Source organism: Aotus nancymaae, unplaced genomic scaffold (assembly GCF_030222135.1).
Source record: "Aotus nancymaae isolate 86718 unplaced genomic scaffold, 86718_ANA_hifiasm-v0.15.2.pri h1tg000014l, whole genome shotgun sequence".
Taxonomy (NCBI): Eukaryota; Metazoa; Chordata; class Mammalia; order Primates; family Aotidae; genus Aotus; species Aotus nancymaae.
Window position 1 is genome coordinate 85,063,503 of NW_026988425.1, and position 23,663 is coordinate 85,087,165.

Consider the following 23,663-nt stretch of genomic DNA (forward strand, 5'->3'; position numbering starts at 1 on the left):
CCCAAATCTCTGGAAGGACGACCTCAGCCCAGTCCCCTAGTTTCTAGAAAGCTCTGGTTCTTTATAGGTATTTAAGGGACATAGTACGTTTCCAGATATAACTGTCTTATCAATTTTTAATTGTGTTGTAAGGAAAGTAAATGGCAAGAGTTGCCCCATTAATAGTACAGCATGTTTATTACTGATGTTGAACATAGTATAACCCTCTAAATGATGAGACAGCTTGCAGAACTTACTGACCCCTTTCCTTCCAGATGCACTGTTTCCCCCTAAGCCTGAAGTTTTATTTAAATAGCCTCCAGTGGGAACAGATTGGGCCAATTACTATCCTGTCCTTGTAACATCAATTAACCAAGCCACCTCAGCTAGCCTTCCCGCCAGTTCTGTAATGAGTGGGATGCCTCTCGATGGAAGTGACTTCATCCTCCACCCAGCCAGCTGCTGGGGGAGCATCTGTAGTTGAGCCATTCTTGATGGTTTTATCTACAGACATGACTAGCCACACAGCCTCAGAGGCTGCTTTCAGGGCATTGACCTCCACCATAGCTGACTCCCACACGAAGGCCTCAAAGTTGTCAGCAATGTCTTCATTGTTGATGTCCATGCCATAGCAGGTGCATTTCTGTGCATGCCATGCCCACAGCTTGTTGAGAATGTTTGTGGTTTCAAAGAAAGTATTGTCACATGGCTGCTGTGGGATAATCTCCAAAGCCTTGGCATATGCCCCAATCCAGCTGCTATGTGACTGGAATAGTCCTTGCTAATCCCACAGGTACTTGGAGACCTCTGCCTCCATAGCCCACCACCAGCCACCACCAAGTCATTTTTGATGGCCCTCCTGACAATCATGATGGCATCGTGCATGGACTGTTCTGTCTCCTCCATAAACTGCAGTAGATCAAGGTACATGTCTTGGTCTTGTAGATGCCAGTAAAGAAATCGTACCTCTCACCTTCAGTCAGAGTCTCCTCAAACACCTGGTAGCTGCCCAGCACGTCTGCTGACAGAGCATTCACACTGGTCTGGATTGACCCTCTGCAGGCCACCATTGCCCTTTTCAGATTCTTCTCAGGTACGTGGCCAGCACAGAATCTGCCCCTACCAGCAAGTACTGGGTGACCACATCCCTAGTGGAGAGTTTGGACAAGATTATTTTGGTTCCAGAATGATGGATCCTCTCTAACTTGTCATAATGTTCCACTCAGCATCAACAATTGCCTGGTAATCCTCAATTGTGAGCACTCTGATCTCAGCATTATCTTTCTCAGCTTTCAACTCAATCTCAACATTTAAAAGCACAATCTTGGGATTATGGCACTTTTGGGGTTGCATTTCCAACCCAGCATAAAAAAATTCTTAAATGCAACACTAGCTACCAGATGGGAATCCTCTAGGGCTCTACCCTGTACTTTCTTGATTCCAATCATTTTAATCTGCAACAAACCATTAAGCATCATCACTGCATCAACCACCATCTTAGCAAAGAAGGCTTTCTGCTGGGAGATGATCTTGGAGCTCAGAGAAGGGACACTTCTCCAAGCAGCTTCCTCTGCTCCACTTTTTCTGCCTTCTTCATGGTCACAGTGATTTTGTTGGTTATCATTAACTGCCAATTGCATGGCTGTGCAGAAAGCTTAAATGATGATCTGCGGGTGCAAACCTTCCTCCACATAAGGTTTCACCTCTTTCAGAAACTCTGCAGCCAGCAATGTCACTGAGGTGGTGCCGTCACCCACCTCGGCATCTTGATGTTTGGCAATGTCCATTGAAGTCTTTGTTGCAGGTTGGACAACATCAGAAAGTTTCAGAATTGTGGCCCCATCATTAGAGATTGTTGCTTTGCCTCTGCCATCCATAATAAGCTTTTCCATGCCATGGAGACCCAGGGTGGTTCTTCCAGCCTCAGCAATCACCTGTCAGGCACTGATGTTACTCACTGGCTGGGGGATGCTTTGGGAGCTATCAGTACCCTCTTCCAACAGGATAACTGGTGTGGGCATCATTTTGGAAGTTTACTCAGTGGTCCGCTGCTCTTCCTCTCTTCTCTGTGTCCTGGGTACTCAGCAACCCACTGTGTCCCATGCCCACATGCACATTTTGTTACAGCACTTATCAAATAAAGTTTTCACTACAGTTTTCGGTATGTATCTGTGTTAGGTATGCAGTTTATGTGGCTTTTATCTTGTAAGCAATTGGATTAACTTCTGGATTTTGCTATCATGTGAGTAATTGAGATCTCCTAATACCAGAAGTTGCCAACTGCTGTGACTCCATTTTGAGGTATTTGGCATGCAAATTCTCTCAAGGACTCTTCTGGTCTCTGAATTTACAGCCTACCTTCATGATTCTGCCAAGATAATCTAAATATAACCCTCTAGAGTTTTATTGGGGATTAGTAGTTCTGATATTGAAAGAGGGTACTGATAGCTCCCAAGGACAAGCCTACAGCCATCCAACTGGCAGTTTCTCTGAAAGAGAAATTACCTGGGTGCTCTTGATTCTTTTAGAGAACGTTTACATCATATGCTCTTTTACTGTGCACTATGCTGACCTGTTCCAATCTAAATCCTTTTATTTCCCCTCTAGGTTGCTGTTTTCAAACAAAGCACTAACAAGAGTCTGATGATTAATTCTGTGTGTTATTGTCTCTATCAATATTAAATAAGGTCCTTTTTGACATTCTCTCTTCACCAGACTTCTCTGACCCCATAGTTTTCCGGTTCTCTTCCAACTTCTCTGGTTACTTCTGATTCCTTCTCTGCATATCCTTTTCCTCCTTTCCCCTAATATTGTTTTTTTTTTTTTTTTCCCAAAGGTTTTTCTAGGCCATTTTCTTCCTTTTGTCATTTTTACAATGACTTTGAGGGCACAGAGGTAACTCCCAAATCTGTACATGTCTTGATATGAATATTTCACCCTCATCTACTGAGCGTATCCCACTGGAAGCCTCAACAATCAATAATTGAACATTATTTCTCATTATCTTTTCTTTTGTGCTTTATATTTCTCCAAATTATGTATATCAATAGACCTCAAAATCCTATTCACCTCTGAATCACATTTAATGTTTTTACACCTCCAAATATTTTTAAAAATATCCTTTTCTCCCCACCTCTCCTACTAAAGTCATATTACCAGCAGTGTGATGCTAAATGTTTAAATATCAGCATTCCTCCACGTGTATATAAAAACATACATATGCTCATTATTGTTTAATTATCCAGATCAAGATTTCTGAATGACCGGGCGTGGTGGCTCACACCTGTAATATATCAACACTTTGGGAGGCCAAGTCAGGTGGATCAACTGAGGTCAGGAATTCAAGACCAGCCTGACCAATTTTTAGTAAAGCCAAAACCCTGGCTCTACTAAAAATACAAAAATTAGCCAGACATAATGGTGCACGCCTGTAATCCTAGTTACTTGGGAAGTTGAGGCAAGAGAATTGCTTGAACACAGTAGGCGAAGGTTGCAGTGAGCCAAGATCATACCATTGCACTCCAGCCTGGGCAACAAGAGCAAAACTCCGTCTTAAAAAAAAATGACAGCAATATATTTTGTTGTATTGATATAAAGGATGTGTAGCTCACAATTTAAATATATATATGCAATACTGTTGTGTACATATACATGTATTTTATAATAAAATACCCAATACTGTTTAATGTAAATTTTATAAATCCAATTGATTCTCACACAATGTTTTTGTTAATTTGGCCAACTCCTGTACCTATAGCAACCAACCTTATGGTTGCAATTGATGAATAAATGCAGTTCTAACATACAGGTGAAAATATAAATATATGTGTTAAAATTTCATTCATTCAATAATGATATGAACAACATCTGGATTATAATTTTTGATATTACAATAGAAGATTTCCATAAATTTTTGTGCTACTCATAAACGATTGGCTATAAACATGACACAGTTTTGATTTTAACTTATATTATTATAATTGTCTTCTTTTTTCCTTAAATCTAGACAATCAACAAAACAATAACTCAAGTCATGATTGTAGCATTTACCAATTGCTGTAGTGTAAATACACTCATCATGACCAATTTCAAGCTACCATCACAATGTTACTAAACACTGAATTGGGAAGAAATGTACATTAGTATCCCATTTTATATTATTTCCACCATACAAATACATGTTATCTTGAGCACATAGATAGCAGTAAAATAATTATGAAATGAGTAGTTTGGGGCTATTTATTACCTTTTTTTAATATAAACTATTTAATTATAAGTTTACATAATTTAGCTTTTAATAATGATTATATGTAAAAACTGACTCACAATGTTTCCGAAAACTTACAAATTGTCTCTCACAAACCAGTACAAGCTGGTTCCAGGAGAGCCTTGCTTATTGTTCACCTAGCCTGTCCAATAACTTTCTAACTAGGTTCCTTTTTTCCTTCTGTGCAAACCGTCTCATACATAGTTTTCAGATTGACAAATGATTCCTGTTCAAAAACTCAGAATACTTATCCTTATCAAGAAAATAATTTCTAAACTTAAAGATAGCTGTCATTCAGGAATCTTGATCTAGATCTTTCAAATATTTCTCACCCTCTTTCCTCCTAACTGGAAATAATTTATTCCTTTGCTTCTTTAAATATAACACTTTACCTGTGCCTCAGGACTTGAATCAATCTTGAATTACCTTGTATTCAAGACACATCTATCTCATGTCTCTGATGTGTAAGGGAATACTTTTAGTACTGAGAATATGGAAGGAATGACAGACTTTGTGTTCTCAAAAAACTCAGTTTAGAGAGGAAGATAACAAATTAACAACTGTTGTGTAATTAAGTACAGTACATATTAACTGCTATGGTAGAGGACGGTAACTTGTGGTAAGAGAGCCATGCAAAGAAGAAGAAAATATATACGTATATGTATAGGCTAAGCACATTTCATCTGCCTCATGTCCTAAAGGAGGATAATGTATTTGATGCATAGATAAAACAAGAGTAAAGAGATAAAACATGGAGGAAAGAGGTAAGAAATAAGCTGTGGAGGGTAGGCAGAAACCTTCTCTGATAGGAAGTTTGAACTTCATTCTGTAGGAAATTGAGAATTTTCAAAGGATTTTAAGGAACTATCACTTTGACAGAAGTATGAAGGATGGGTTGAAAGGATGAAAGGTTGGGGATGGTGAGACTAGGCAGAGGTCTTTTGAAGTAATTTTGGAGATAAACGCTAAAGCATTGAACTCAGTAACAGAGAAGTTGGAACTTAGTTCATCAAGATTACTTAGTAACTGGAGGTTTCACTAAGGGGGAAGAGTCTCAAATGACTTTCAGGTTTATGTCTTGGTTCAATGGATGGGCAATACTTATGCCTTCTATTGAAAAAGGTAGAATAACCATATAACTGATCATCCAGACCAAGACAGATTTAGCAGCTGAAGAGAATGCAAAAAATAATGAAAACTATAAAATTTTAAAATTATTTCACATTGATGAATTCATTGTTTTTATTTTATTGATGGAACTATAAAATAGTTCTCTTCAAAAATGAACTTCAAAAATAAAATTATTTCTAAAAATTACCACTTACATTTTGATTTGTAGAATATATAAGCCTGTTTATATATAACCATGAATGTACCCATGATCAATTCCAAACATATTCCTGCCCTCTACCTTTCTTAGTTTGTTCAGAACATGGTTTTTACTATGATGCTGCACTACTCCCAAGTTTTGTTGACTTCTGATCACTGCAAAAACAAATAATTTTATCTTTATTGTATAATATTGTTTTATTTGTAAAATATTTATAATTGCATTTCCAATAATGTCATGTGCTTCATCTACGACAAAATGTACTTTCAAAAGCTTTACTTAGATTCTATGAATTGAATGAAGAAACAATCAAACCACTTTTGGAATTAATTTTCTATTTGAAGTATCTGCTGACATGACATAAAATTGACATCATTTACTTGTTCATGCAATTTTTCTTTCACTAATGGGTCAAATATAATAGCTATCACTTTATTTTATATGCAAAAGGAATGTTGGGCTCAAAATAAGTGAAATTAATTGAGATGAGCAGTCATCTAATCTAAATGAAATGTCACATTTCAAAGATTGATACAAAAACACACTTGACTACATGTGTGCTAATGTTAAACAGTTTTCTTTGGACACAATCTCTGAAAGAGATGTATTAACTTTTGTAGTACACAATGATGCTGCCTTAGCAAATCTGTCATATTCTATTTACATATGTTCAATTACGTCTCCTGATGATGGTTGATGGCAAATGTCAACAAATATGTTGTGCAAGTTATATATTCAACATCAAAATATCTTAAGATATGGAAAACCAGTACATATTTGCTCAGTAAACATGTAGTTTTATATTTTCAATTTAATTTTTTGCTTAAAACAGAATATATTGCAACATTTAAACGTATTACCAAAAATAAAACCATTGAATAGTTAGATTTGCATCATGCATAAATACCAAACTCATTCTAGAAACAGTATTTAACTTACTCTTTATGTCCTCCATGTCTGGGCTGCTCAGCCTTTAATTTCCATGTTTCCCATTGACTCCACTGACTGATGTCTTTTTACATCTCATCAACCACTCTATGGGCCCCAGCACAATTGATTAATATAGCAAGTGTCATCAAGGGCATTAGGGTAGAATACCTGCTCCCATTACCACTTGATGCCACATGGAGTTATCTGCCCTGAGATGAAATGGGAATTTAGCCATATCGTGTCTGGAAAAAGTTTAGTAAAAAGAAATGGGTAATCACTAGCCATATCTTATTTTACCACATATTAGAGAGAGTACTCTGTTCAATGTACATGCATCTTACACATTAGTGGGCAAGCCTATGGCAGAAGCTTGGAGAAAAAACTGAAGTTCTGCTGAGCCCACCCAAGACTACTTTAATTAAACTACTAATTAATACTTCATTATAAATAAAACATTGGAAACAAATATGAAACCAGACAGGACGCTAGGCCAACATAAAATAAATTGGAACTACTTCAGGAAGACTAGGATGTATAGTTAACCTACTACTAAGTTTTACTCCAGTAGCCAAATTAATTTATTTGGACTCCCAATTATACATTGTTTTCAGACTATGTATGGACACACATTTTACTAATGTGTGGTATTACTGGCAGTTTTCAGATTCTAATTTTCTGTTCTAATTTCCAAGATGCCCTTTTTGTACTCTCATATTTTTGCCTCTAAATATTTTAGAGACACGCATAGAAAATTATTGGCAAGTGTTATATGGGAACCGTAGCTCAGGAAAGAAGTCTACGCCGAAAATACAAATTTAAAAATTATTGGTTTATAAGAGGTTATTAAAATATGGGTGTGAGCAGCATATTTGCAGGGAGAATAAATACAGCGAGATGTTTCAAATGTAGAACACAGAAACAATATATATTTATGTACATATCTAAAGGCTCTGCTACTGCAGTGTCCACTTTTAGTTTGGAATAAACACTTTGCAAGTTATTTGCCAAGTCTGCAAAAAACATCACCTTCAGAACTGCTTCCTTCTTTCTAGGGTAAGCCTCCAGCAGCCCTTTTTTTCCCACATCTTCTCACACCTGGCCACTAAAGGTAACCCAACTCATGACTGGGCATCCTCTTCAATCCTATTAGAATTAAATATAGTTAAGAAGAATAGGTGGATTGTAATATCCAAACTCCAGGCACAGTAGAGCAGTCATATTCTCTGTCAAGTGAGTAGAGAGATCACAAATGCAAAGATAAACAGATGAAGCATGGAAATTGGCCACTTTCTGGGTTTCCTGATGCAGACTTTTCTGTTCCTGGTTCAGCCCTTAATTTATTCTGCAACTGTAAACAAAGTGCCAAGGCACTAGGTTGGTATTCGTGGCTACAACAGTAAAGGAAAAGTTCCATGGTCTATTAGAATATCCTCTCCTCAGCTTTTGTATACTTTCTTTCCAGGTTTTCATTTATCCTTGTAATGACTCCCCCTAAATCAATGTTAGCTTCAGCTGGTGTCTCTTGATACAACCAAGAAACCTTAGCCTTTACATGGCCAATATTTGTATCTTACATAGAACAAAGCATAGTAAATTTTACATCCTCAAGTTCATCGATTGTTCAGTAAATGCTTGTGTGATTAATAACCAAGGTAATTAATAAATTAACAGCCACTTTTAAATAACTCTTTAATGCCCACCATAACTGTAGTATTTGCTGAAGTTCCAAGAGTGAGGCTGTTGTGACAAAAATGTTGCTTCCCCTGAAAGTTCTATCAGAAGTATAGCCTACTTCTAATCAGAGCCTTCTAGCTTGTTTACTCATGAAGAACAAAATCTTGCAAAGATTCTGTGAAAATCAGGTTTAAATCAAACTTTTGTGTGTGCTCCAAAGTAGGCATTTCAAGTAAGTGGTTCTGCTTGGTTTCCTATGAGGAGATCATATTCAGTTTCTTGCTGCATTCATTTATTGCCAGTCATATTAAAGGATAGCTTTGTACCACTTATTTTTATCTCACTTACTGAACAGTCATATCAGCTGAAAACATGTTATACTCAGAACAGTCAAAACGTAGGTAATGGTAATAATGATACTTACCTAGTCATCCCTTTACTGTTTCAAAACACTCTCTTCAACCCAAAGTCCTAAAGCAAACAATGACATGAGCAGAAAACTATATAGAAAAATCACCACATATAGCTCTTACTATTATGCTTAGCAGGGAACAATGAAAATTTCAATGAGCTTTCATGAGATCCAATTGCCCAGATTAGAATTCTGGTGCTGTCAGGTTCTCTCTGTGACCTTCAAATGTTAGTAAATTTTCTACCCTTCAGTTTCCTCAAACTTGGTTCCTAGGGTTGCTATAAGGATTAAATAATGCAATCCAAGTAGCTTGTTTAGCCCAAGACTTTGTTCAAAAATTGTTAGATACTATGATTTTTATTTTATAAAATTGATTAGCCCTAAGATGCCAAAGTAAAGATAAGAGCAGAGAATGGGTAACTATTCAAAGAGTAGCCGCAAGATCTTTAGTCATGGTACCACAGTTGAGGTTCCATACTTCCATTTGTGACTTACCCAGAGACTCCACACAATGTGAATAGCTGCTTTACATCTATGCATTCAAGCTTCAAAATGTAAATCAAAGGTAGCCATTGCCTCCTCACTGCAGAATCTGTAGTGTGATATTCTGTTCTTCAAACATGATTGCATCACTGACTAATCATCTGTAGATTATGTTCCTTGAATCTTATGTCTTTAGAGAGATGTGTGGCTTTTCCACACTCCTTCTGGTAATGACAAGATGGGCAAATCTGTGAAGTTTTCAGTGTCTTCTAAGTTTTCAACCTTCCATTTAAATTCCTCTTTCCTCATCTCAGTAGTTAGTCTACCCACATATGCAGAAGCATTGATTTTCTAAGATTCTTTCTATTATCTGCCCCCTACCCACTCATCGAAATGGGAAGGGCTCTAATGTCTGCCATTTATAGGTGTTAACTGGTTGACTGACTAATGACGCTTGAGTGTGAATGAGTTTCCATAAGTGTCTAACCATAGTCAGGTCTAGTTATATTAATCCTTTTGTTCCTAATTATGGAATAAAGAACTAAATCTCCATTAAAGGAGTTTTGGGCATCTCCAGGTAAGTTGGCTTTGCTTTTGAGAGTAAGGCCAACTATAAAGTTAAATCTGCTGAACTTCTTTTAGAATAATTGTATATATGCTCAGAAAGGACAACAGGCCTCTTTTTGAAATGGCCTTTTAATGACTTAGGGAGAGTAAGTTCAGAAGGCACTGAGACCCTGTTAAATCCAGGTGATCAGAAGAAAGAAGTGGAGACATAATCTTTGCAATGAGGGTCCCAGGCAAAACTTGGTCTCTGGGGAGAACACAGCAGAATGAAAGTGCTGGCTTAAGAACAAAGAGTAGGATTCTTATTCTTGGAAACAAGAAGATTCGTACTGTCCGAGTGAGGTGGCTTACACCTGTAATCCTAGCTTTTGGGGGACCAAGACTGGCTGATCACTTGATGTCAGGAGTTTGAAATCAGCCTGGCCAACATAATGAAATCCTGTCTCTACTAAAAAAATACAAAAAAGTTAGCCAGGTGTGGTGGTGGGCACCTGTAATCCCAGCTACTTGGGAGGCTAAAGGAGGAGAATCGCCTGAACCCAGGAGGCAGAGGTTGCAGTGAGCCGAGATGGCACCACTGCACTCCAGCCTGGGCAACAGAGCAAGACTCCATCTCAAAAAAACAAACAAATAAAATAAAGAAGAGTCGTACTGAAGCAAGAAGGGTCTATGCTCTGAATCCTGTGCTTTAGAGAACTCCTCTGGGCCTTTCTCCAGCCATGCTGCTTCCCATGGAGTAAGGAGTATATTCTGCTGAGACAAGTCATCTGGGCCCTGTGTCTAGCCTTCCAGACCATGCTAAGAAGATATGTCCATTTAGAATCTGCACTTATCCTTCTAGACTCTGCTCAAATGACCTTGAGCCCACTTCCGAGGCCTGAATCATAATTTCTTGGTTCATCGTAAGGAAACTGACAGCACCACCTGTGGGGACACCACCAGTCCTGAGCTGTACCTGTCAGGCAGCTGTTGGAGAAAAGAGAAAGATGGACAGAGCTTGAATTTGGATATATGATTATAATATCCATCCAAGGACACACAAGCCTATTCAAGGTGCAGAATGATGCTAGGAGTGGGAAGAGAAGCAGGGATGGCCAGGGGGATTCTGTCTGTGCTCTTGGCCTGGTGCTCCTGAAACTTCCCTGATCAAAAAGAAAATTGACTCCCAAGTCTGAGGTGTGCTTGAATTTCTACGAAGGGATTAAGTGGTTATAGTTCATAAGGTTAGAGTACTCCAAAAATCAAGAATCAATAAATCCTTCATTTCATACCTAAAGGATAAATCCTGTACTCTCCTTTTTTAATCATAGCCTCTTTCTCAAAAGAATGAAAAAAATTCTCAAATTTATGAGGTTTTACTTGTTTAATTTGTGCTTAATGTTTTTGGAAAATTCCAATTTGGAAACTGCAGACTCAAATACCTTAGGGCCCAGGTAAGAGTCCAACTGTGGGTTCAGGGTATAGGGCTCACTCAATAGCATTTACATTAAAGAAAAATAAATTTAAATGCATGGGAAAAATTTAGGTCCACTAGTTTGTCATCTTTGAATAAAACTTCTCTTCCCTTTCCTGAAATCTTAGAACATATTCCTATGCTTTATTTGGCATTTCTGGAAATGAAGTTTCTGCCCAAAATAGTATTGTTAAAATATATATTTTATTAACTAGCTTTATGCATTATTTATGTCATATGTATACTATTAGTTCTCATTACTAAATGTACTAGAAAAAGAACATATGTTTAACAAGAATATTGTGTGTAATTGTATTCTTATGTGTGAGATACTGTGCTATGTATGTTCAAGATCTACTGGTTAAAAAACACACATATACTGCTTTGGTATAAATATGTTTTGAATTGTTTTGTTTTTCAAAAGTATATTAACACCTTAAAATCACACTAGAGATGTTTAATACACAAGATCACTTACTTAGCAAGTTGATTCTTTGAGGAAATATAAAGAGTAAAATTATTAAATAATGAAAACAAAGTTTAAACAACCAAATCAGAATGGATACAATAAAATGAGTATTGCCAGTTTCAAGTTAGTCACTATAAGTGGACAGACTCTTATTCCACTGTTCAGAATATTTTTGGAAGTCCTCTTTCAGGAATTCTTAGGTGTCTTTGGTATAGACCCTTTGAAATATTCTTAGTGATGGTGCATCTTCATCAATTGAGGTCAGATTTTATTTTTAGAGAGAGCAGAAAGCCAATCAAACCCAAGTCTGCTGAATGAGGTAAGTGATCAAGCTGAGTCTTTTCACTTCTGATCAAAATCAAAGCATGGTTATAAATCCCAGAGTGGTGTGTTTATGTGGCTTTATAAGTTTCTACTGGCATTAAAGACAGTTTTAGAGAAAACTTACAAATATTCTGAGTATCATTAAAACATGTTATTAATTACCTAAGATAATGACTTTGAAGAAAAACTTCATTTGGATGTATAGCTTTTAATGTACTTTTTTTTACAAAAAGAAAAAACTAGGTTTTTTTGCAAACACTATACATCAAAATGAAATCAAGGTGAACTAAAAATGTATTTTTATAATTAAACCATAAAAGTCTCGAAGAAATTATAGCTGACTTATCAAAACAACAAAGTGAGAAATCTTAACGTATTGAAATAATTGGCTAAAAATTAATGTATCAGAAAAAAATTCATTTAGAAAATTAAAAGACAACATATGGAAGAATGAGGTTTAGTAAATTTACACATTTTTAAACTAAGGTTTTCTTCACATTAGAAAAAAAACTTAAATTGTTATATTCCATGGAAAAAATACAAGTGCTCTCTTAGGCTATGGGATTATAAACTGGCACAACTTTCCTCTAAGGTGAATTGGCAATATGTAAGAAATGTCTGAAAAATGTGCCTTTGACCCAGTCAGTTAATTTATAAAAACATATTTAAAGAAAGTACTATGAATGTGTGCAAATTTTTATTCAAGTGAGTTCTGTGTACTAGTGAAAGAAAAATAATCTATGCCCAACTAATAGAAGATTAAATTAATAAATTTTTATATTTTCATAAAATAGAATAAATAATGAAAGAATAAATATTTATAATACCCATGTTGTTAAACAATAACACAACTACAGCTATTTTACTTCTTTCAACAAACATTGAATCTAGTTTTAAATACTCTTAATTAAATTATTTAATGAAATATAGACCATTAACATTGCGGGGGGGAGTGTGCGCGTGTGCGCGCATCACGGATTTCTGCTTTTGAAACACTCCTATACTGGCTATGCTGTGATTTCTTTTCATTTTTCCTGGATAAAGCATTATGTCTATTTGTAGAAGTTTTCTCACTAATAATGCCACGTACTTTGGTCTATATTAGAATGAAGCTGCACAGGACCCTGCTCCTTCTTCTGCATGTACAGAGCTGTCTTCTTCAATGAGCACATTGTACTGCTTTTCCTTCTCCTCCCGAGAGAGGAGGTTTCGGAGAAAGTAATATAAAATTTGTGATTATTGCTTCAGAATTGAAACTGTGTTTACTGACACTTTAAATCACAGAGAACAATACTGTCCAAGCCACTGATATCCTATCTATGTTGGGCAGTCACTTAAATGCTATTTTTCTGCAGATCTTTGCACCTTTCAATGTGTTTTCTTTAAGTTAAAACAAAAAAATATGGTTTTGATTATTCATTTATTTTGGTCTGTTAAAACTTGAGCTCCTTCAACTTATTTCATGTTAGTTTAATTGCTTATAGAGGTTAAAATACTTTCAATGAAAATCAATCTTGCACTTATTCCATATGTAACAGAGGGTATTTTCTTAGGACTTGTAAGGAAGATTCCCAAAAGAGGACCTTTTAGAAATATTAGTATGTCTCAATTAAAACAAAAGATTAAAAAAAAAAAGCACTAAAATGTGGCAATTGAAAAAATGGGGGTTATTGAAACTTCTATAAACTAAATCATGTCTATATGACTTTTCAGAAATATTGATAAAAGAATTTTAATAACCAGATTTATATTGCAGACTCAAGACAAGGTAAAATATGTGCCCTTTTTTTTTTACTTACTAAGTGTCTAAAAATTAAAGGATTTATTTTGGATTTTGTTAATACAAATCGAGTTCTATGTAAGCGATGAGTATAATACAGTTGTATTTCTTACTTTGGTGAAAAGTGATTTCACCAGAGTAGTGTAGAACTGTAGTTAAAACCATGAGTCACACATAGTCCTTTTGAGTCATGGTCTTGTCATACTACCTATGTTACCTGGGAAACTGCTCTATTTCCTTCTTGGTACAAGAGGCATGAAAATTTATATCTCGAAAGCTCATTAAAAGGCAACTGAAATACGATATAAAGAACTTTGGAGAGTTCTGTGCTCATAATAAGCACTAAATAAGTGGTTGCTATCATTATTACTATAATAATAATAATACCAGTTTTAACGTTTACTAAATATCATTGTTTTCTCCTGAATTGCTCCGTCACTAGGGCATTTTGCCTTTCTGAGATCCATTTCCGTTTTGACTTGTTCCTATACTTCCTTGATTTTTCTGGCTCTTATTGATCTCTCTAATTGCTTCATTAGTGATTCTTACCGCTTCCCCCAGTGAATTGTAAATTCATAAAGATCAGGGATCATGCCTTACATTATTTCTATTATTTCTGAATTCCTTAAAATATATTTATTATCTCATTGTTCTGATTGTTTTTTGCTATACAACAAACTACCCCAAAACATAATAACTTAAACAACAAGCACCTAATTATGTCTCATAATTTCTGTCAGTCAAAAATTTGGACAGAGTATAGCTGAGTGATTCTTCCATTCCAGGTCACTGACAAGCGACAGAGTCACTTGGTGGAATCCACCTGGTAGATGGACATAGAAAGTCAATGACTTTTTTTTATGAGATGGAGTCTTCCTCTATTGCTCAGGCTGGTGGAATACAGTGGCACAACCTAGGCTCATTGCAACCTCTGCCTCCTGGGTTCAAGCAGTTCTCCTGCCTCAGCCTCCCAAGTAGCTGGGACTACAGGTACGTGCCACCATGCCTGGATTTTTTTTTTTTTTTTTTTTTGGTAGAGATGGGGTTTCACCATATTGGCCAGGCTGGTCTTGAACTCCTGACCTCATGATCCACCCACTTCAGCCTCCCAAAGTGCTGGGATTACAGGCATGAGCCACTGTGCCCAGACATCAATGACTTTATTCACATGTTTGGTGCCTTGGAAGCACTAGTGGGAATATTGGGCATGGGTAAGAATGTCAGTAAGAGTGCCATTGCCTACCTATGGAATATGTGTCTTGTCTCTCTGGCATGATGATGTCATGGTAGTTGGGCTTCTTACCTACCAGCTCAAGCCCCCAAGTGCATGACCTTATATTACTCAGCCTCAGAGGGTGAGCAATTGCAGGCCCACTCAGATGCATGGGAGGGGACATTGAGCCCATCTTTTGATGGGAAGAGTGTCAAAGAATTGTAGCCATGGCTTAAAACTGCCACAATTCCCTATGACACAAATTCCCTATGACACAAAGAATCCCTTGAGCATGAACACTATGTGCAGTCAGTTATATCATCAACAATGTCTTATAGATCAGAAGATACTCAATAAATAGTTTTAAGAGCCATAAGACATTAGCTTTGAAAAAAATTATGAAAAACTTAGCCTTTTTTCATAGTCTGTGTAGTTAAGAAAATTTAATTATTTTGAAGTTTTTCATACAGAATCTAGCCTTTAACTAAACATTACTACCATGAAACCAATGACTGTATTGAAAATTTTCTCACTTCTGTTTCCTTGAACTCCTAGCCTCAAACAATCCTCCTGCCCCAGCCTACCGAAAGTGCTGAGATTATGAGCATGAACCACTGTGCCTGGCTGGCTTAGTGTTTCCTAAGCTTTATTAGTTTCTGACTCAATCTCTTTTCCTTTTGTCTTCTCCAGGGTGTGTGTGTGTGTGTGTGTGTGTGTGTGTGTGTGTGTGTGATTTGAAGTCAGAAGATACGATGTTTTCTGCCAATAATTCTGTGTAAGCCACTTCATCAGAGCCAAATTTTCTTTTCTGTAACAATAATGTGGGTAAGTTACATGACATTTAAGGCTTCATACAGCTCTACAACGCTGCAACTATAGGTTTATTATTCCTATAATACTATGGGAGAGAGGCATAACATGGTACTAAGAGTACTGATATTGTAGTCAGTAGGGCATAGATGTTTGTTTCAGACCTGCCACCTGCTAGTGGTATTAACTTCTGGAGATAATAATTTCTCCATTAAGTTTTCAGGGTTATGGTAAACCTAATGATATAATAAATACGAAAAATCTTGATAACCTGTAAAGAGTTGCATGGAGTAGCTGAGAAACATTTCTCTGTCCTCTTAAGGGACCAGGGCAGAGGAAAATTATATAGGGTTTTAAAGAGGATGTGTCATTACACCAAATACAATTTTGGAGCACTTCTACGAACAAGCATCTATGCTGGAACATCTCCAGCTCCAAAACCTGCAACTAAGCACAGCCTATGCAAACATTATCCTTTTCCCTTGGAGGCTGCATTTCTAATCATCGAAAACAAGCACATTGTCAGGGAAAGGCACTGATAATTCAGCCACTGAGCCAGTATAGAGAAGTTATTCATTCCTGGGTTCAACCCAAGGTCAAAAACATCAAACCCCAACAATTAAGCAAAATGGTGACAGGCATGGTAGAGATGACCTGGAATAAATATATCGCACAGAGGAAGCAAGGTCAGGAATACAACAAGCCTGAAAAAATACTGCAGAGTCAAAGTTAGGAACAACTAGTTTAGAGTTCAGAGGTGTACATTAACAGAACCTTCCAGATGGAATAAAAGAGAAGAGGAAAGGAGGAGCCAGCCACCAACAAACTGGAGAGGCAATAGAAATCCTCTGTGTCTAACTGCATTTATAAGCTGCATTTCCTTCCAAACTCCATCTTCTCCATAGTCCAGACCTCCTTACCTTGACAAATCCGGTGAAGACACAGAAAGAAATTTATTCTTACTTTCTTGCTGAAGAAGACAGTTTGTTTCGGTCTTCCAGGCTCAGAGTAAAGATAGGGCTCACTTCTTAAAATCTGTCTCTTCAGTCAGCTTGAGCCTAATGCCGTTTTGGACTTACTATACTTCAACCTTCCCATTCAAAGGATGTTGAATCCGGCAGGTTTAAGAACTGTCATTTTTTTTATAAGTGCGTACTTTCGTTCTTCAGCAATGAGAATTTCTTCCTAATATTTTTTCAGTTCATCTAGGCTTAACAGAAAATATCACATGTATCAGGGCAACATGTAAAACGTATCTCTGTGTCTAGGGCCTAGGTGTGAATGGCACTATAATGGTTTGGTTGTGGGGCTATAATGTGTGATAATTTATGAAAATGTAGAAAGAACTGGCCGATTTCTACATCCTGTTGTCCATATGGTGAAAGTCAAGAAAGGGTCAAGCTCCGCCTTGCCTTTGTTTTAAACACCTTTTTGAAGCCCATTTCTTGTCCTGCCACTATGGAGACCTCTTCTGCCGCTCTGGGTGTCTGGGAAATGCCTGTTTCATTAGGACTCCTGACCCCTATCATGTTACACTTCAGAAGGAGTGACCAGCTCACTTAAAACAAAGAAGCTTTGACCTTTCTCCCCTTCTGAAACCAAAAACAGATGAAGTTAAAGTGACTCATTTCCGGTTCTAAATATGCTCTAAGAAACATCTTTTTCAAGTAGTTTTGGATGGAGAGTTTTTAAAAAAAATTTTGCCTTATTTTTATTTTATATTTCCACATACGTATCTCATTCCCTTTCTGTCAAGGTCAATGTATTTATTACTTATATTCACGATGTACCTCACTGTACTTTATTTTTCCTTCTAGCTTTCTAACTTTCTTCCTCATTTTTTCTTTTTTTATCTGTGTTGTTTATAACTGTGACCCTTGATCCTCCAAGTCTTAAAACAGCTTGGCTTTCAGCAGCCAAATCTGACAAGGTCAGCATTTTTCTGTTTATTCTGAGAATACTATTTACCCTCTGGGGTTTTTAAAAGCAATTCTGTAAAACATCACTTGGAAAAAAGTTTGTAGCATTCATTGAGACTTCCATAAAGTTAGAACACAATAAATGACAATTTTTTGCACTGATTTTTTGAGGTTTCAGACAATCATCACTACCTGATCATTTGATGCCTAAACAGCTGCACTGACCCACATTTTAAAAATAAAATTATTAGATTAAAACAATCAATATTGTATAAATATAATTTATTTTACTTCAGTAGAATGCCTTTAATAACTTTAATCAAAACTAAAAAAAATAATTCTTGAGTTTTGCCCTTCAGCAAATATTTCCATTAGAAATTGCATATACGTATATTATACTGTTTGTTTTAAGTTATGAATGAGGATACAGAGGAAGTAGACCTTTGCGGTAGTCAGGCTATAGAACAAATCTACTTTTGATCAGAACTTAAGTTGTGAGGCAGTTGGGGATCATAACTTACATTTAAAGATACAAAATCTCTTTCTGAACTGGTGAAATTGAAAATGTTATTAGAGAAAGACTAATGCATTTTCAAAGGTTCGAAGATACTCTACCAGACCTGGATACAGCTTTACGTTCACTAGAGCTACTGTGGATGCCTCTGCTTCCCTGTGAACAGACCAGTTTACAAACTTTGAGATCAAGCTGAAAACATCACTTCCTAGCTGTGCAGTGTCAGTCTGGAAAGTCTCACCACTGCATGCAGAATTCTCTCCAATAGGCTTGATGGGGAAGCCAAAGTATGTAATATGTTCCAATCTTGTTAAGAAGCTTATTCACTAGACTACGAGGGGGAAAAAATTTAACTCCAGAAAATGTACTGCATTAACAAACCGATGACTCTCTGGTGGTGGACAGGATTGAAGAGGGACGAGAGGATAGGTGTGCCACTGCAAATGTTTTGTGTTGTCTTCTGGAAGAGTAAGGGCTCTTGAATCCCTAGCTCAGGAGAATCAAGGAGCAGGTGGTGCCTGGGAGGCTAAACACTGCTAAGTCTGCATTTATTCCTTTAGCTGTATCTGTGCGTTAATTCAATAAGATGGTCTAATAAAATAATGCATTTTCAAAATGCTGAGCTGGCATTTGGGGAGGGAGTGGGCATTTTTATTATTTACTAAGGAATGCATCTTGAAGGAACTTGACTGAAGACAGCTTGCGCTGTAGGCTGCTCTCGCCTCCAGGGGTCACCCTTCCCTTTAATGACTGTACAACAATAGTCTGAGACCCTCACCCTCAGGGACTTTAGTCTTTTAGCAATTTCTGGTGCCCTAGTAACTCTGAGAATCGCAGAGACTGCTTATATGTCTCAGAACCTGTGCTGGTGGTCACTTTCACCCCTCCCAGCCATCTGTCTCTGTCTACAGCCACACCCTCTGCCGGCATCCTCTGGCTGCCTGAGTCTGACTTCTCTCAAGCCATTTCTGCTCCCTTCATGCCATTTTGTTCTAAGTGTGGACATGAGTCTGTCTCATTATTCTCCACAGCACAGTCAGTAGCAGGCTCAGATATTTAACAAAATTTTGCTGAAGGCTTAGGGGTAACAGTAAGAAGGAAATAATAAGAAAAAAATGAAAGAAAAAAATAAATATAGAATAAAACACTAGATTTATATGACTTCCCCAGAGGGTGCACACCTCCAAGGGGTTTCCTACTAAACGTCTCTCTCCCTTACACACACACACACACACACACACACACACACTTCTTCAGTCTCATCTAGAATTTAGACTCTCAAATTCTTTGTCACCTCCATAGAGGTGACATGTTTCTTCTTGAAAGAAAACATGATGTGATCTACAAAAAATATGATCATTTGTGTTATCATATATGGCAGCTTATCTCATCAATATCTCAAAATTTCTTATTCCGAATAAAATATTTGCTTTATCTTATTTTGATCAAGATGGGAGGAAAAGCTGTGCCATTTAAAGAACAGGATGTTCCTTGCTTCCAGTCATTAATTTTCAAACAAATTTTAGTGACCCCCTGGGTACCCTGTTTCCCTGGTAAGTTCATGTCTAAAATGAAGCACCCAGTGTGATTTAAGGAGAGGTCCTGGCAACTTGAGATCACTCAGAATCAAAGGCAATATGTGAATATCAAAGTGGCAAGTATAAAGGGGTAGGCAAGAACTGCAGCGTGGAGCCTGGCGCGTCCCCTAGCTCCAGCCTTAGCCAGTGTAGACTGAGGATAGCAACACTCTTAGGGGAAAAGCGAGAACTAGAGTGACTGCATGTCAGAGACAGGAGATGGAAAAGGAAACTGCAAAACTGATCAGAAACTCGGATTGTTAACATACTGTCTCTCCTTGGTGAAATGGAATTTTCTTTGTAAAGTCTAGGGGGTGATTAGAAAAATCTGGGAAGGTTAACTCTGAGTTAGCCTGGGGTAACGACAAGAGACATGGCATAAAACGTTTCTCTGAAGTCTGTCATTGTGTTTTTACCTGCCCTCGTCTACATGGGCTTAAACATGTAGGCACTCAGGCAGGGCCATAATTTAGTGTCTCTGCAAGCCAGTATAGTTAAAATATTTGTTCCCATTTATTCAGAGCAAGACTTCATGAGGGAAAGATTAAGAAGAAAGATTCTTGTTAAAAGCAGCTTTAACCTCTGACCTACACTCAAATATCCCACTCAGTATACTAAAGACATTTCTGGGAAAATATGTTGCTGACAAGCTATTGTTATTTGACCAGTTCATCCTCACTCCGAGTGGCCTTTCAAAGTATTTCACCCAAAAGGGTAAATTATCTTCCTTGGAATTTTTCTGATAAATATAATTCTTCCATCTTGTTAATTTTCTAATAATGTCCTAGTATCCCTTAAAAACAGCAGCCCTGGGCACTGCCCAGCTGGTTAACTTCTACATATGACTTGGCCAGTCTCATAGCAGTGCTTCCTGGAGTTATTGATGTTAGTACCATTGAACACACACACGTTCTTCCCTGCTTATCTACATGACAGGAAACAAAAAGTGCATCTCAAAGCACAAGATCTTGGCTCAGGTGGACTCCCACTGAACACTGTTCAGTTGAAATGAATAGAAGTGGTAGGTCTAAGGGCACAAAGAACTATTGTTTTTAGAGGCCAAGGTGCAGAAGATGTATATCCAAAATGTTCCTGAGCTTCAGTCATCTGAGTGTGATAAGTCAAATGAAGCTTGAGAACACTTCTTTGTTCCACCAAGTCTTCAGGAAATAATTTAAAAAATTTTCCAGTGAATTAATAAATAGTTGTGCACTTCACAACTCTGCCACTTTATTAACATGTTTTGCATGTAAATTTCTAATTGGTTTGTCTATACTTACTTTTAAAATGAATTCATTCTTCTGTGTTAACATTTTATATAAAATCATGGTCTAGACTTGTACATGTACTGCTAAAATTAAATCATCAATAATCACTATCTAAAATGAATTACATTCTAAAAGCTCTGGCTAATGATTTATCTCTTCTTCATGGAACCGATCTCTATCAGATTGATTTATGTAGCAGCCAATCATGTTTCAGTAAACTGCAGCATGCACATGCATCTTTAAATGATGATAAGCTGTGACTGTCCATTTATTTGTACAACACTAGCAACAACACAAAAAAGAAAGAAAAGAAGGAAAAAGAAAGTCCCCACCTCTTATAAAAGCATCACAGGATGACCAAATCCTCTAAGAAATAATAATGGCAATTCTATGTCAAATTTCAGAATTACTGATATAGTATCATGAATATGCAAAAACATTCACAAAAATGGTGAACATTAAAATGGTGACATTTGATACAGAGAATTATTTGCCTTTGCATGTTTACATTATTTGCTTTGATAGCAAGGTACCTTTTTGCACATTTACATTATTTGCTTTGATAGTCAATGCTTTTGTTAGTTGTTGAAGTGATTGACAACCTCATGCTGTTCTATTTAATTGCCTTTTCTGCAATGCAAGGTTCTGTGTTTAGAAGATGCTGTTTCATAAATAAATCCAAAGTGTGTGTGTGTATGTGTGTCAATGTGTGTGTATGTGTGTGAACTACAGAGGTTTCATTTCTCAAGCTAATTCTGTAACTATTCAGCAACAGCTGTCGCCATATTTATCTGAATTTACACTGGAGTTCATTCTCATCTTTCATGTATTTTGCCATTTCCATATTTAAGGAAACTCATGGATGTCCTTAAGTGAATGAATGCCTTTTTATGCAGCTCTTCATGTTTTAGGGAAGAGTAGAGATATTGAACATACAATGTTTTAGCAAAATGTGTAGAAGGTTTAAACCTTCAAGACCTAAATAATTATTTCCCACAAGACTATTCCGAAGATTTAAAAACCTCTCATGATTTTGCATTCTGCCTAAATTTACTTTCTATCTTTTGCATTTTTTCTCTAAATTAATAAAGTGAAAGTAGCATTTTTTTGTCTAGTTAACAAATATAATACCGAAACACTAAAGGACTTGTCACATGATGATTTTTAAAACTCTCTCATTGAGAGTTTGGTCAACATTATTGAGTTAGACAATATATATAATTCAATAGTAAGATCTTTAACAAATTTTTATTATTTAACCTAAAAATTAATAACCTTCAAATAATTCTTAAAAGTAAGTTACTATTATGACATTATACTTGTCTTCAGGACATATTTCAAGACGGTTATTACACTTTTTTTGAAAATGTGGTCAACTCTTGATTATTCGTTATAGAAGCTAGATGAGTTTTAACACATTGGTTAACAAATTACGTAGGATTCTACAACTTAACATGCATGGAATAATACTGTGGTAACTTGTTTCTCATCCTTTGTTGTGAGCATAAGCTAAAAAAAAAACAGTGAATGTAGTGGTAGAGAGAGCAATTAATCTCAGACTAATGCTTCTAACTAGTCTGAGAAATAAAAGTTGGATCACTTTTGATTGTACAATTGTTAAATGAGGCAGAGTGATTTTTTTAAATGCTAATGTATAAATCCCGACAGTGCCACTCAGTCATTGTTTAATTGTGTGAATCACTTAACCATTTTTTGTTTGTTTTGAGATAGTCGACCTTTGTCACCGAGGCTGGAGTGCAGTGGCATGATGTCAGCTCACTGCAACCTCTGCCTCCCGGGTTCAAGCAATTCTCTTATGCCTCAGCCTCTGGAATAGCTGGGACTACAAGCATACACCTCCACGTCTGGCTAATTTTGATTTTTTTTTTTTTTTTTTTTTTTTTTTTTTTTTTTGAGACGGAGTTTCGCTCTTGTTACCCAGGCTGGAGTGCAATGGCGCGATCTCGGCTCACCGCAACCTCCGCCTCCTGGGTTCAGGCAATTCTCCTGCCTCAGCCTCCTGAGTAGCTGGGATTACAGGCACGCGCCACCATGCCCAGCTAATTTTTTGTATTTTTAGTAGACACGGGGTTTCACCATGTTGACCAGGATAGTCTCAATCTCTTGACCTCGTGATCCACCCGCCTTGGCCTCCCAAAGTGCTGGGATTACAGGCGTGAGCCACCGTGCCCGGCTAATTTTGATATTTTTATCAGAGACAGGGTTTCACCATGTTGGCCAGGCTGGTCTTGAAATCTTTACCTTACCCGATCTGCCCACCTTGGCCTCCCAAAGTGCTAAGATTACAGGTGTGAGCCACTGCGCCCAGCCAACCATTCTGAGTTCATTTTTTTTCACCTGTAATATAAAAATAAGCACCAAGTACTTTATAAGAAGCAAACAACACTAGATTATGTGGAAGGAAGGGAGCCAAGAGAATAAATGCCCAGCCCTCACTCTCTACTTACTGTGTTCACCTCACATTGGACAAACCCAACCCCAGTCTGGAAGGCAGGAACCTGTGAATACAGTTCCCAGGGAGTCTCCAGAGCAAAGAGCAGGATGCAGAATGCCAAAGAGCAGATTCTGAGACACAAACAGAAAATGCTAGAAGAGACATGAAAAGAAAAGGAATAAGGCCATAAGATCAAAATCCCAGAAAGAATCTCATTTTGATAATAAAGTCAGAGAAAA

The 23,663-nt window shown here is 37.1% G+C and overlaps 1 pseudogene; it reads right to left on the minus strand.

Annotated features, from left to right (window-relative positions):
* Positions 1 to 361: 361 nt before the first annotated feature.
* Positions 362 to 2,003, minus strand: LOC105734627 (T-complex protein 1 subunit eta-like; annotated as a pseudogene).
* Positions 2,004 to 23,663: the final 21,660 nt, after the last annotated feature.